This window comes from Oenanthe melanoleuca, chromosome 6 (assembly GCF_029582105.1).
Source record: "Oenanthe melanoleuca isolate GR-GAL-2019-014 chromosome 6, OMel1.0, whole genome shotgun sequence".
Classification (NCBI taxonomy): Eukaryota; Metazoa; Chordata; class Aves; order Passeriformes; family Muscicapidae; genus Oenanthe; species Oenanthe melanoleuca.
In genome coordinates, this window is record NC_079340.1 from 7,130,236 (window position 1) to 7,145,749 (window position 15,514).

Below are 15,514 nucleotides of genomic sequence, written 5' to 3' on the forward strand. Positions count from 1 at the left end.
CATCAACACTGTGTGTTTGCAGGCTGCCAGGACAAACCATCTGAGGCTATCAAATGCTTTCTGTTAAGAATCCAGCAATGTCCACAGTTAACGTAATGGCTCTATCTGTCAGTGACATAAATACAAGCAGAAATCATAAGTATCCTTCAACCATTTTTCAAGCATGAAGCACAGCCAATCTCTGCAAGGTTTATAGATGGTGGATGTACATGCACATACACATATATAAAACAGCAACTCCTTTGAAATGATGCAATTAACACTTTGATGAGCTACAGCAAAAGGGACACACAAACGTCATTTACTATTCTTTATCCTTTTTGGTTTCACAGCTGCAGTTTTCTTGGGAGGTTCTTTTCTAAATACATATGGGAGGTGAACAAATGACCATTGACCCCAAAAAGAATCGTTGGTTCTAAATTTAGGTCTCTCCTTAGTTCCCAAGGCAGCTTTATAGTTCAGCATTCCGTGAACATTAGAACTCAGAAACGTTAGGTGTTCTTGCACTTACATAAGACACAAGTCATAAGTGAACAAATAAAAAAAAAAAACCAAAACAGAAAGCTAAGAAAAAATACTGCGTAAAAAAGGAAAAAATCTAAATGATGTAAGAGAAGAAGTAACAAAACAGAACAGAAAATAAATGAAAACTGAACATAGATAAGGACAGACAGAACCACAAGAGAAAACAAAAAGCTAATGTATCCATAAGAAAGGGAACAAAGCTCCCAAATTCTGGCCAGATGAGGAAGATGGGAACCTCATGCAGGGAGGCAAGGCAATGCACTGTAGAAGTATCATAGTCACATCTAACTATAGAAAAATATAGTATTTATACTTTCATCATAACTGGTAACAAATGTTAAAAAAAACATAACTCAGGGGTGTTTGGGCAGTAATAAAAGTTAAAATTTTATTTGGAAAACATTAGGGACATGTCAGCCTCTCAACATACTCTGCCAAAGAATTATTCCAGCACTTCAATGCAGGAATATTACTGTTGGCCTGATTGTTCAAAATTCTGCTCATAGATACATGAAATTCAATCAGAGTCTGCAAAACTCATAGATCACCAGCTAGTATTGTGAATAATGTATTTTTACTGATGACTTCAAGACCTAATAAAACTACTTTTCTATTTTTGTTTTATTTTATGCATTTACATCCAAAAGGTTGTTTATTCTTCAAAAATTCTATTGCTTTTTTTTTCTTCTTCTGCTTTTTCAACTAATACCAAAATCAGTCAGTGCATGGTCTTGCTCAAAATGCCCCCTTATTTGTGTCATACACAATGACATTTTCAACAGCTGCACTGGTTGCAACAGACTCAGAAATACCAGTCATTACTGAAAGCTTTCTCTTCATATGAAAGACGCGGTAAGTGCTTTTCCCAACATGACATTTCAGAAAGCCAGCAGGGAGAAAATGGCACTGCTTTCTTTTGCAAGCAATTTGTATTTGAAAGATGACTGAAAGCTCTGGCAGGTACACTGAAAAGACTTGGTATGATCGGCTCTTCCAAGAGCGAGGCTCTGTGTTTAAGTAGAAGATGAAGCATGGCTGCTGAAGTTCTCAGAGCTGGAGAGCTGGACAGACTGAGAACCCCTGTATAACATCCTGAACAGACATGCAGCCAGGAAATCCAAGCCATAAACCCACAATATTTTAATGTGCAAATTATTTGCCTAAAAATGAGCTTCTGTATTCCATACCCAGGGCGTGAGCTGTGTTACAACCAACCAAAGTGGTTTAAGCCTCAGGACATGTGCAAAGCAGTAATGGCCATTGAAAAAGTAACCAAGTGAAACATTTTCGAGAACATCAGTGGCAAAGAACAAAAATGCTTCTGGAAATAGGTATAATTTTCTGTGTGTTTCTTGGTGTTAATATGTGGCACACACCTTCAGATATCTGCATTCCCATTCCTTTAAATTTCTTTGCTTTCGAAGTGAGTAAATTGCTTTAAGTAAATGTCAAGCAGAAGATCTCCAGGTAATTTTTAGGGTTAGGGCTGAAAGAGTCAAAGAGCCTACAGTTTGAGGAAAACTGGGGCTGGAAAAGGCATGCCAAGGCCATCCTGGCAGGGCCCCAAAATTGCTACTCCTACATCTTGGTGATCTGGAAACCCATGGTGCTGGGGTTAGGGGTAGGGTGGTGGCTAGATAGAAAACTAGGTGATAAAACACACATATTTTAGGAGAAGTACAAAGACAACAAAGAAAACTAAGCACACCTAATATGCCAAGCTCTTGAAGAACCTCCACCTCTAACACTGGCCTTTTTCCCAGGACTGAAGTTTGCTACAAAAAAGAAATCTCGGATTCAGCAGTGATTGTTCTGCTCACCCAAACCATCTCTGTCTGTGCTCAAGCACCTCAAAGCAGCCTCTAGGTTGCTGCAATTTTTTTATGGTGGGTGAGACATCCAGAAGCCACTGAATGAATTTGGAAAGACAAAAGCATGGGGAAGCCCTTGTGATATCTCACTACCAGTGACTCAGAGGAAAGTCAGTGGAACCATGGTGACACCACTTCTGTGTCACCACAATATTCCCCTACACTGATGTAATTTCACTCATCAGGGCTGCTGTCATGCAGAAGAGGGTGCACCAAATGCTGGGTGTAATGTCTCTGGGAATACACACAAGACATTAACTCCTGCAGTTACTTCTGTGAGATGTCAGCTTCATGAAAACCTAGGAATGTGATGGGATGTGACTCAGGATCATGAGCCAGAAATAAGCAAGGCAAGACTGTACTCACAAAGCACAAAATTAAAAGCTAATTCTAGATTCTTAATACATTCTGGGAAGATATCTGAAAATCAAAGTATGTGTAGAAGAGGATGAGAAGCAATTTCTAAGACTCTGAAAGATCAGGTTGATAGATATAGATATAGATGATATAGATATAGATATAGATATAGATATAGATATAGATATAGATATAGATATAGATATAGATATAGATATAGATATAGATAGATACATACATACATGCCAGCAGCACATGTAATAAATACACTAAAGGCCAAAGAGAATGTTATAATATGAACCACATTTAAAAAAAAAAAAAAATCTCACCTTATTCAGATTTTAAAATGCATGCACTGGGGAAATCAGAATGGGGTTTTCTCAAGTTAACATTTTGTATACAATGGAAGATATTAGCTATGGTATTTTGAAGTAGAAATATTTGATAAGTGGGGATCAATGTCTTAAGAGCACACAGGTACCATGACATAAGAAATCCTCTTATTAGATGTGAATGCTAACAACTAAGAACAACTCATTTACAAACAGGAACTCTCATAACATGAACAGAGAAACCCTTACACCTTCTGAGATACAAAAGTTTTCACCTTTTCTTGTCTTGATTATTCAGCTGATAGGTTATATATCAGATCTATACAAGTAAAATATTGTAATTACAGAAATCTGATAAAGACTGGCAATATTTATGTGCTGTAATTGAGACTGAATAGTCCAGTTTACTGAGAAGGTATTTAATTTCCTCAAAAATTCAACAGAAGGGAGAAAACTTCACTCTGTATAACCATCAAAAATGAAAAGGAAGTGCCAGGAAATTATATATTAGCTGCTACTTTAAATATAACTAAGCAAAAATACAATCTCACGTTTTTCCCCTGTGCTCTTTAATGAATGGCTCCCTGCCCAACTGCTGGTTATATGGAATTGTTTTACAGACCCAGGACAATATGTCCTCACCACGCAAATAATTAACCTGAATACCAATATTTCAATGCCCATGACAACACCTTGCTCAAGAGAGACAGTGAAATCACATACAGGAAATACAAATGCAACAACATTCAAATTATTATTAAATCAAGGCTGTTATTTGTTATGTAAGTGCACTTCTTTAGGATAGCTATTCTATTTCAAAGTTCAATTTTTTATCCATAACCACAGAAGTAATGTTTATGTTTTGCTTGTGCCTCTTTTCTTGTGCAAAAAAATGAGTGAAGAGTCTCTGACTCTTAAGTATATCTCTCTCCCCCAGAATTCTGGTAAACTACCTCCCAACAGAGATTTTTATACTTATATAAGCACATTTAGGAATATTTTCTAAATAAGTATCCTTGTAAAACTAATTCCTAAATTAGATAAAGAGAGAATGCCTGACCATAGAAATCCTGTTAGAGGGATAAACTCCTCTAAACCTTATCCTCATTTCCTCCCCATTGTCTGATACTACTGCAGTGCACTTTCTAGTAAGAAATGTGCACCATGTCCAATATTTTTTTTAAAATAGTTTCAAAAATAAAGCATTACTCAACTATAAAGTGTATCTGCACATTTTTGAAATGTGCATATACATTCAGATTCTCTTATGACTTGGTTTTAACAGCTTAATTTATCTCTTTCCTGCTAATCTAGGACATTGGCTTCAGCAGGAATATTCCACAGGCAAGCCAAAGAGAACACAACTGAACTCTTCATTACAGTCATCTTCTTTAGCTGAGAATGCCTCCCAAAGAGTGCCCACATAAACAAAGCTCTGAGTTGCCTGGTTTCTGTACTGAAAAATTTGTCTCGGGCCCTTACAAAGGACTTGATTCTTTCTCCTTCTCACATGGAAGATGAATGTACTCTACAAGTGGTGCTGTGATTCAGCTCAGCAGCAGCCCAGTCTCTCACTCCCGCCACTGGCAGTGAGAGATGTGCAGATCCCAGCTCCCAGCGAGCAGGTCCTGCTCCGTCCAAGCCTGGGCTCTCAGTGCCTGCTGCCAGCAGGTGCCCGAAGCCTCTGCAGGCTCTCCCGGTTCTCCCGGCCGGAGGGGCAGCACAGCAGCGGGGCACCATTCAGCACGGGCTGCGAGCTGGACCACGGGCTGCAGCACCGACCCGGCCCAGACGAGCATTTGCCCTTGAACAAAAGCACACTGGACTTCAGGGGCTTCTTTTCCTCAAACGTGTGTGTTCCACTAACACCAGCAGGAATACACAACACACTCCTGGCAAACCTGACAGCTAGCAGCAGCAAACAGGTACAGTGCTAGATTTCAGAACATGGTTTTGCTATCAGAACTCAAGGACTTTGGTTCACAGCTCCTCCTCTCAGCAGGCATTGAATACAACATTATGTTCAATAGGAAATTAAGTGTATCTTTACAGAGAAGGTTACTATAATTAGTAAGCAGAAATTAAATAGTCACATTATAATATTTCTGTGGAATATAAATTTTGGCATAGATACTAGATTCTTGGCAGTAGGTTTGTTGAGCCATATGTATTCCTTCTAAGTTAATGATAAACCCCAAATATTTCTTAAATATGACAGCAGAAACAGTAGCAAGAAAAGAACCAACAATATTCACTCCTGTGATAAGACCATAGATATCTTTAATTACAACTGGAATAATCTCGATACGAAATATGCATCTGTTAATCCAAAAGCAAAGGCCACTCTCATAAAGATTTTCTGTCAATGATTTGAAATGATGTTTAGGTATAAGTTTCATATGATGTACACAAAATACATATACAAATACAAAAACCTTTATTTACTTTTATTATGCTAAGAAAGACAAAAAGAATGACAAAAAAAAAAATCACCTTTGGGCAGTGAGTCTTCTCAGGCTCACTCTGCATTCAGTGAAGAGAGGCAGTTTCCTAGATGGGATAATCTGAGTACCTACAGTTAGCTCTCACATTTAACTTTGCCCTGGAGGAATCTACTTCTCTTCAGAGACTAGAGAGGGAGGTCACAGAAGCTAAGAGCTAGCTGGAGTTACCCTTTATAATAATTTCCTAAATTGCATTTGTCAATTTGACTGATTATCATGATGCAACAGCAATTTGCAAGATTTCTGCCGGAGAAAAAAGAAAATAACATTGGGATAAAAAGTACGTTTTATACTGTAGCAAATTTCTGAACTCCTTAGCAAAGAAATCTGCATGTCACTGACTCAGAAATATTCTTCAGACTGATACTTTAAAAGGGATAAACTTTTCAAGAATAATTTCTCTGAATTTCTGTGTCAAATACATCATTTATCCCCAAAATATTTTTTCTGAAAGTACTGATAGGATCAAATATCTCAGGACCATTTAAGCTTGAATGTGGATAAATTTATAACTCACTAACTGCAATTATAGGTAAATTATTTAATAACTGTAATTAATTTAAAATAAATGGTGCATTTAATTGCATCATTAAACTAATTCCTCAAAAGAATTGTTTCCTCTCTTGCTATTACCATACAGAAAATTCAGATATATCACTATACATTGTCCTCTGTTGTCATCAGCCAAATAGTCTAAATCAGCACCAATTCTTCCTTTGTTTTTTGACTATCCTTACTTGAAACAAAAATTTAAGTAACTATTAGTAATATCTTCAGAAATACCTAAATGATTTGGAAAAGTCTTACCAAAATCAATGGAATTTAAGCCGAGTTACTCAAGAACTTCTGAAACATGATGTGCAATTATGTACACAAATTTCACAAACCCAAAGCATAACACAAACCCCAACTGCAAATCAGATCAGTGGCTAAATTGGCAGGGCTGACCTTTCACTAAGATGTAATTCTTATTTGATATCCTGATATCTTGGAAGTATTTAATATTTATACCTTACTCATTCAAAATGAAACCACATTTTCAAAATGTTGATAGCAGCCAAACTGCTAGACTGAGTACAGAAATGGAAATAGATACAAGTCCCTGTTGATATAATTCCCTTTTTTAGAGTTCCCCTTACTCCTATTAGATATTTTTTGAAGAATATTTGTAAGAAAACTGAATGTCTCTATGCCTTTATAAAGTACTTGGTGTCCCACAAGGTTGGGATGTTATTATTGAATTTTTCCTCTTTTCTTTTTGCAATTTTATTACAAGTTGAGGAGTGTTAACACAGTAATATGCTAAGCTAAACGCACAGGGCTTCACACAAAATTTACTTTTCACTGTGTTAAAAATAAATGGAAAAAATATGAAAAAGGAGAACTTTTATTTTCAGATGAAAATATGCAACTGAAAGGCTCTAAATAGTCATGCAGGTGCATGAAAAACTTTAAGACTGAAAAACCACTTAAGCTAGAAGATTAAACTTCCATCCATGTTACTATGTCTACTCTCTCCTGTATCTGAGATACGGAGATCTGTTGAGATCCATTTGCCCTACCATGCTCTAAGGACTGACCAAATCCCTGGACAAAGAGCTAAGAAGTGCTGGGACCTCCTTTTATGAACCATGAATACCAAAACCAAACAAACTAAATTGGCCAGATAAACTGAGACTGACCACAAATGTCACCACCATCCATCAGCATCTTGCTCCTCATCCTGTCCACTCCTGCATGCAAAACAATTTACACCCGTTCCCTCCAAAGTTCTCAGAATACTTTTACTAAACACGGCTTCATTTCTTCCTGTACCTTGTCATGTAAAGCTAAACAAGTTTCCTCTGTGACCTTCTGTGAAAGGAGAGTTGCAAAATGGCCAAAAAAACCAACAAAACCTCCCGCTGGCAAACCGTTGGTTTTCACGGGTCCGCCATCAGAGACAGGCAAGGGCAATTCTGTCTTCTTGAAATCAAAAAGGCCATTATTGCAGCCCACAAAAACTAAGCTGCCACAGTATTTATCTCTAATTAAAGGCTCCCATTTTGTTCAGAGCAGCAAGCCGCAGTACATGGGCGGTAAGTGGCTCTTCTCAGGATGTGCTGGCTACACGATACATTTGAAAAACACAGTTTAATTAAAATGTGCATTTCTCAGGTGCTGAAAGGGAAACAACGTAACAAGGGATGTAAAATGCTCTAAACCACCATCTTGTTTAATTAAAAGCCACTTAAAAATTAAAATCAACTTTTCAGCCTTTACATATACAACTAGGATTTGAGTATAATGCTTGCCTCCAGTTATACAGAATTCCAGACTTGGAAAGCATGTCAGAAACTACTATAAATGTCTCCCAGACCAATCTATCACATTTAGCACTTAATTCATTTAGCAGAAGTCTGTGTTATCAGGTCTCTATTATTATCTATCCAGTGTGAAGTTCTGATCATGCTTCAGACTGCACTCAGGCCTATTTTGCTGTATATTTTTGTAAGGGTGATATCCCAGTGCTGTTTTGCTGAAAACTGGGAGTAAAATTTTTCAGTTGATTCCTAAAGGAGCAGATTTTGGAGCAGGAAGGGATACAAAGCTTTTAATGGCATGAAGTTTGTCTCTTCTGGTGAATAAAACGTACAGCTGCGTCTGAGACTATGGAACTGCCTGTGTCTTCAGGACTAACAACAAAGGAAAACAGATCTCATAGATGAAGGCACTGACTGTATGACCCCTGACTAGTTGCTTGGGGCGAGATTCTGATACAAGTTACACTGCTCTGGGTCACTGGCCTAATTGCTTCACCTAACAGTGTAATTGAGGCAAAGCATTGCCCTTAGTTTTCCGCTGCTTTTAATATCAACTGTGTATTAGAAAAGTGAGTGTCCTTTCATGATTTGTGCTTCCACATGTCACTAAACAAAGGAGAGACACAAACACTTCCATTTTAGTTTATTACTATTAATCTCATTTATATTGGTTTACTTCATTCTTTGACTGGCAACAACTTGTGCAATTTATTGCAGCTGTGTTTTCATCTAAACCAAAAACGTGTTCTCTGCTTCAAGTTAAGTCATGTGAGTTCAAATCTAGCAAGATGAGGCAGCCTTGTATTCACATGAGCTTTAATGTGACCTGCCAGCTTGCATGAAACTGCAAGTGCCTTGATCACAAAAGGATTTTTAAATTTAAAATCCACTTCCTTTCCACAAAGGGAAGCCCAGACAGAAAGGCAAAACTTGTCACTTGAAGGGCAGCAGAGAGAACTCAAGGCTGGAAAACACAGTTTTACTAAGCATATTCCTTGAGAAAGTAGGGTGCTCAGCATGAGTGGGCTTTTGTAACTCTCTGGATACCCTGGCAGTCTGCAGCATGAATGAGCATTTCTTTACTTCAGCGCACTGGCAATTGCTGCGTGCTTTTCACACACATCTCTTGTAAGGAATGGGATTTGGCTCTGCTTTACACCAGTTTGTGCTTTTAAGCTGTGATTTTAAATGTATTACATATTCACAGTAGTTCAGGAAATTCTACTTTGTAACTTGCACTGTCTTATTTTGCATTTAAATTGTATGCACATTTCAGAATTGTATGCCTGTTTCAGACTTTGTCTCAGGCCCTGACAAATAAAGGATATAGGGGTTTTGAGAGTATTTTTTTTTTCTTTTTTATATTTTTTTGGCAGGAGTTGTTCTGTTTTGTTTCATTTTTAGCTGGTTTCCTAGGGAAACCAAACATTGTCAAGGCCTTTAGATGTAGGTCTGCCACTGGTTGACTGTTCCTAACTTTTGAACCTCAAGAGCAAAGAGTTCACAGATAACTTAGGTTGGTGCCAGTTTCTTTCAGGGAGGCAAGCATGCAGAAATGAGAGGATCCTGCTAAACACTCCTTATCAAGAGGAAGGCTACAATGAGGTCAAGCTTTCCACTGTTACTAGAATATAAAGATGACACAGTTATGAATATTCTAGTCAAAAGAAATCTTTCAGCAGAGTCGTCACCACATTGGAATTCACCCCTCACTGAGATACAGTATAGCATACTGACTGTGCATATTTATTAAAAGTCTCAGCTGTAGCTCATCAGCTTCCTGTCCTGATGGCATTTATGACAGAACTCTCCCATAGGTTATCTAATGAAAATTGTCTCATAAAGAGGAGAAAATTCAAAGCAAAGTTTTGATGCAATTAACTTAAAAGAAACCTACAACAATTCTGAAAACATCAGATTCAAATCCATGGTCCTCAATAACTCTGAAATTGATTTTTAAAAAAAGTGCAGCTCAGTCGGATACTTACAATAGTTCCCATTACAAATTTTTCTGTAGTCTTATTATGCAGGCTATCAACAGCCATTGGACTGCAACAATGGCATCAATCATGATCATGACAAGACAAAAACTGATTAGCTGTAGAGGAATAGCTGTACAACCTTCTGCAAATTCACAATGCCAAACAAGTCCCCTTGGGTATGGTACTTAAAAAGAATTCATATTTAGATTTGTTTTTTATTTTTAGGATTTAGAGCATTTAAAAGCATCTCAAGGAATACTTTCCAGTTCCCACTCCCTACTATATAAGCTAATTTAATAAGCATACTGAGATACACTGAATGATTTAGTTTCCCTCTCTGGCTTCCATCTCCAGCACTGCACACTTGCACTAGGGCTGACAGTCCCACCAGGCAGCCTAGGGGGTTCCCTGATGGTCTGCTCAAAGAAGCAACACAGAAACCAGTTGAGCATTACAGAATATACCAAAATAGAAAAAGGAGAATCACTATACATGGAGATTGTGGTTTTGTCTTCTCTGCATTTGTCCAGTTATGAGAAAGCACAGAGTACTAGATATGTTCCTTCCACACAAGTCATGCTGGGCCACCTGGCTACCTGATGTGTCACAAAACCTGAAATTAAACTCTCATGCTCTAGAAAGGCTGCTCTACTCAGATTCCTGGATATCAAGTGTGATTTAAGAACTCCATGCTACCTAAACAGTGACAAAGAGAAGAACAGAAGTGACGTATTATTTGTGTCAGGGTTCCAAAGCATGGCACAGAGCTGTTCACAGACATAGGAAACCATTTCTTGAGCTACCCAGAGTTTCAGATGCCTCCATCTACAGGGGAAAGAAAGCAACTCTTACACATGGGCAGAGCTGAGACAATCACAATAAATGGCATGAGAAATCTTACTGCCCAAAACTGTCCTTTCATGAAGAGTAAGGTGGTAGCTGTACCGTCAGAGTACAAGTAACACTAAAATTCCAGTATGTTCCACACAAGAGAGACATAACTTCCTGGTGGTATCCTGGAATCAGTGAGCAGCTTGAGGGGATTTTCAGTTCCTGTGATTAGAGATATGTCTTGGAATTACACTGTAAGTATGAAGGCTAGAAGTTAATCAGAAACATTAATGCTCTGAGTCACATACTACTCAACATTTACATTAAATTACCAGTACAAAGTTCATCATGAAAGTGTAAGTGAGTAGTATTACCTTATATCATCATATGGAAGGTGGAACTTAGTAGCTTATTAAAACTTATTAAACTTATAAATATAAATATATAAAGTTATAAATATAACTTATTGAACTTTAAAAAAAATACAATCTGCTGCATGTCCTGTTTTTAATTTTATCTCTTCCTTTATATAAACTCACATGTGATTTCCCTTTACATAAGTTGCATTAAAAGAACAACAACACAGCATGACTCACTCCACAGATATTTGTACACTAGAACCTACAGCTGGCCAAGACTGAAAGAGCCTTTTAACAACTTTTTATCCTGCTTATTTTGAAGTCCAAATGTTTTCAACTATGAGTACACATAGAAGTGAACTGTAAAAAAATGCTCAGAATAATCTTTAAAAAATGTTTTTTCTAGCCAAAAGTTAAATGCAGATTATAAATACAGGTCAAATATATCAACAAATATATCAATCTGTCTTAAAAAAAAAACATATTAAATCCAGACAAACAGCAATTTATAGAGAAAACCTCCAAATGAGATGCCTATCTGTATGAAGTAAGATAGAACACACACACCAAAGACTAGAAAAATATAGCACTTTTAAGATCTTAATCATGCCACATTATGAATGCAAACGGGTTTTTACACAAAGTCTTAGTGAAGCCAATGGAACAGCTCAGGAAAGAAATTTATGGGATGCTTCTGATCATTGCAAACCGAAGAATTCTAATAACAAGAGTGCTTGGATTTACAAAGCTTAATAGGGCAATTCATTCAACTGTGCTTCTCCTAGAGCTGCCAGCTGGGAATGACTTTCTCCAGTATCGAAGAAATAAACTCCAGACTCCAATCCACACTTGGAACTAAGAGTGCAGCCCTGATAATGCTTTCTGTCACTCTGCAGGAATGAAAGAGCAACACCAAACAAGTTTTAAGGCTTCCATTTTTGGCAGCAGCTACACCTGTCAAGACTCAGAGAAACACTTGTTAGGTTATGAAAACAGTACAGCTAATCATTGCTTTTGGAAACATCCATGCAAAACACCTTGTTCATTCAAGCAGAAATAAAACAAGAACACTCTGAGAGCAATAAAACAAAACTGACTAATGACTGAATTACAAACACCACTGTGAAAACTGATTCAGTTACAAATGCTACAATGAATTCTAACCAAATCTTCTCTGCTGAAGGAAAATATTTCAAGGTCAAATAAAGAATGCTCCACTGTGGAACATGCCCTAGTGAGGAAATCATACAAAGTGATCCTGGAGCAGAGTTTTCTTTAGTTCCAACTGCCTTAACACTGTCATATTTCGTACTTTTCTATAGCAGTGACATTTTATACATATATCCTGTTCTGGAAGAGTTAATACTATCTCCAGATATGTTTACAAACTTTTGAAGAAAGTGGTCTGCAAGAAAAATGCTTAAAAATTCTGTCAATAGAGAACAGAAGACACCGTTTAAGCCTGTGGGCTGTGTTCAGGCAGAATGAAATACAGCCTTCAGGTCACAAAAAGCACAAAAGGACACGCCTGCTGGCAGAACACAAGATGTACCTACTGTCATGAGCAGTCTAAGAAAAACTCAGACTGGGAAGACTTTTAAAGATTACCTCCTCTGTCAGGATGGAAGATACCACCACTACTTCAGCAGCACAAAGGGGACTGAAAACTACCTTATTCAGAAAAGGCAGAGCCTTCAAACCTGCTGTTTAGAAGCCATGAACAATAAAAGATGGAGGAAATTGCAAGGAATGGATAAAGGAGGAGATCTTTCTAGATTATTGAGGAAAAAAAACCAGAAAACTAATCGGGCAGAGGAGTCCCAGAACAAAAAACCATGGTCAGGAAGACAGACTTTAGCAAGGCTTTGTTTTGTTGTCTGGAACACAACAATGCCTGACTGGAACCCATTCAAAAACCAATGATGAAATACTAGAGAAATCTAAAAAAGGATATGATAGAGTCTCTCCTCAGCACACCTAACATGACAGGAGGGATACTCTGCCTGTTCTAGAAGCTATGGCTCTGGGACCAGGAACCTCACTGGAAAGCTGTTGGAAAGACTGAATTGGCCTTCTGGATGTACTCTGATCTTGATCATTCGGGCAGAATGGCAGCATGAATCATGAATTTGGAAACATTAACTCAGAACACTACTTACAAGAGGTGGTAGAGCCACAAATTGGTAGGCTGAGAAGAAAATTGCTAGTAGAATAGAAAAAACTAATTTAAGATGAAAGAGATGAATCAGATAGTAATAGTGCAGAAGATATTTGAAATTTTAAATGAGGGATGGGCTTGGCTTCTTCTTCTAGGGGACTGCTTCTCAGATGCTGGAGAGGTTTGAATTTCTCTTCCCTAAATTATTCCTCCTGCCATTGTACTCACTGAGAACTACTGATCTGCAGGGTTGAACCAGGGCTGGCAGAGGTGAGACTGACATATGGAAAAACAAGTAAGGAGCTCACGTGTCCCCTGGGCTACCATAGAGCCTGTGGCTGGTTCCAGGCTTTGTGTCTTTGTGAATGATCTAAAGAGAGATCATATTTTTGTATTGCAGGCAACATTAAACAGAAGGAGCTGCAAGCACAAGATGGCTTAGAAGCCTAAGCAGAAAGTGCTACAATAGATTCTGTTACAGAATAAATAAAAGAATGCATCTGGGATCTCTAATCTGAAACAAACAAAAGAAGAGTGAACATACACAGGAGACGATGATTAAAATGTTTTAAATATAAAATTGACTAGAAATTAACTACAAAAGCTATATTATATGTTTGAGCTTCAACACAGCAATATCAGCACTGGGAAAGAATAGTGATTCTGTAGGTGAATCTAGCATAATTACACATCAAGCATTTCAGTAGCTTTTAAAGGATCTTGTAAAGAAATAATAAAGAATAATTGAATGAAAAGGGGCAGAAATAGAATAACAGGAAAAATATGAATAGCTAATAATATATAACTTGGTCATTGCCAGACAAAATAGCTCACAATCAATTATGCAATGTGGGCATCATAAAGCTCTAAAAGAAGATGACAAAAAAGAAGGAAGGAAAATAAGCCTAAAAATTCATTAATATAGAGGAAGAATTTGGGTGACCACATTTCTTGACACCAGTATGTTGAATAGCCAGTTTCCAGCAAAGCCTCACTACTTAGTGACATCATTACTTATGATAAAAACAAGACAGGATGAAATATTTGCAGAAGTGGAAGACATAGGCAAATCATTAGTTTTCTTCTCTTTCACAACCCTAAAGATCATTCATGAAGTTATTGCTTGGCTCTATTAAGTATTTTTCTGTTCTAACAATAACGAATATGGGAAATCTTAGTCTCTGGCAAGAACGTAAAGCTAAAATAGTAATTAGTAGTTTTCTTTGCAGCAAGAAAGCTTTTGATGTGATGCACTAGATTTTAACTCCTACCTGAAGCAGCATTATCATTTGTCCCAAAGAAAAAAAAAAATCACAATGTTAAAGTTCAGCCAGCTTAGACATAATTTTATGGAAGAAATATATCTCTTAGTTGGCCATTTCACCAGTCAAACCCTAGAAAAGTGACATGGTTTGCATTTTAAAGAGAGAGAATCTAAATTGCCAAATTTGCAGCCAGGGAGAGGAACAAACCAACAATAAGCATAACTATTAATTTTGTGTCCCATTAAAATATCACAACTACAAGGACTTCTCTATTATGCTGGATACAGAAAATATGAACTGTGCTCAGAGTGTCATAATTAAAAAAAAAAAAAAAAAAACAACAAACCTAACAACTATTTAACAAGAAAGATTCAGGATACTAAGAATTACTGTGAAATTTGATCTTGCAGTTGTCCCTCATGTGGGAGTCTACCTAGATATTAGATTTTTTCCCACCTCTCAGACATACATGATGACATTTCAGAAATAGCAGTGATATTGCTCCATAATGCCAAAAATGGGATTTGAAGATTGCATCCAAAGACTGCAACCAAAGATTGCATCCACTTTGTCCCTTCTGTTTGAAAGGTGAATGTGTACACAATATGGCAATGAAAATCCCAATTAATGAACTCCAGAAAAATATTTCTGAATCCTCCAATAAATCCAGCATAATAATAAACTCCTGAAATAAATTAGAAAACGTAAGTCATGCTCAAATAATATGAAAAGCCAAAGATGCAAGCTGTTTACATAAACTAGAAATGACATCTTAGCTTATATGATGTAATGTTTTTATACAAGCCTGGTAGACTAAACAGTTGTGATGGTGCCAAGTGTTTGGAAGGTGATGAAATTGATTGAAACTGGCCAAGACACCAGTTCCAGCTCTGATCCTGATGCCTAAATACGTTCTTCAAATATATGAAGGCAGAAAAAAAGTTTAAAAGTATGTTAGTAAGATTGTATAGTTCAAACCATCAATAGTTAGAAAATACCAGAATGAAGCATACTTGAATAACCTTAA

The 15,514-nt window shown here is 37.2% G+C and overlaps 1 protein-coding gene across 4 annotated transcripts in view; it reads right to left on the reverse strand.

Annotated features, from left to right (window-relative positions):
- Positions 1-15,514, reverse strand: part of PHYHIPL (phytanoyl-CoA 2-hydroxylase interacting protein like) — a 54,657-nt gene that overhangs the window by 12,710 nt on the left and 26,433 nt on the right. The window contains exon 1 of one of the 4 annotated variants that reach the window (XM_056494961.1): positions 5,579-5,724. The exons of 2 other annotated variants lie outside the window; for them this stretch is intronic. The gene's annotated coding sequence lies outside the window, so the exon portion shown is untranslated. Of the gene's footprint in view, positions 1-5,530; positions 5,551-5,578; positions 5,725-15,514 lie in introns of those variants that run through there. One more of the 4 variants, XM_056494963.1, reaches the window with a different exon arrangement.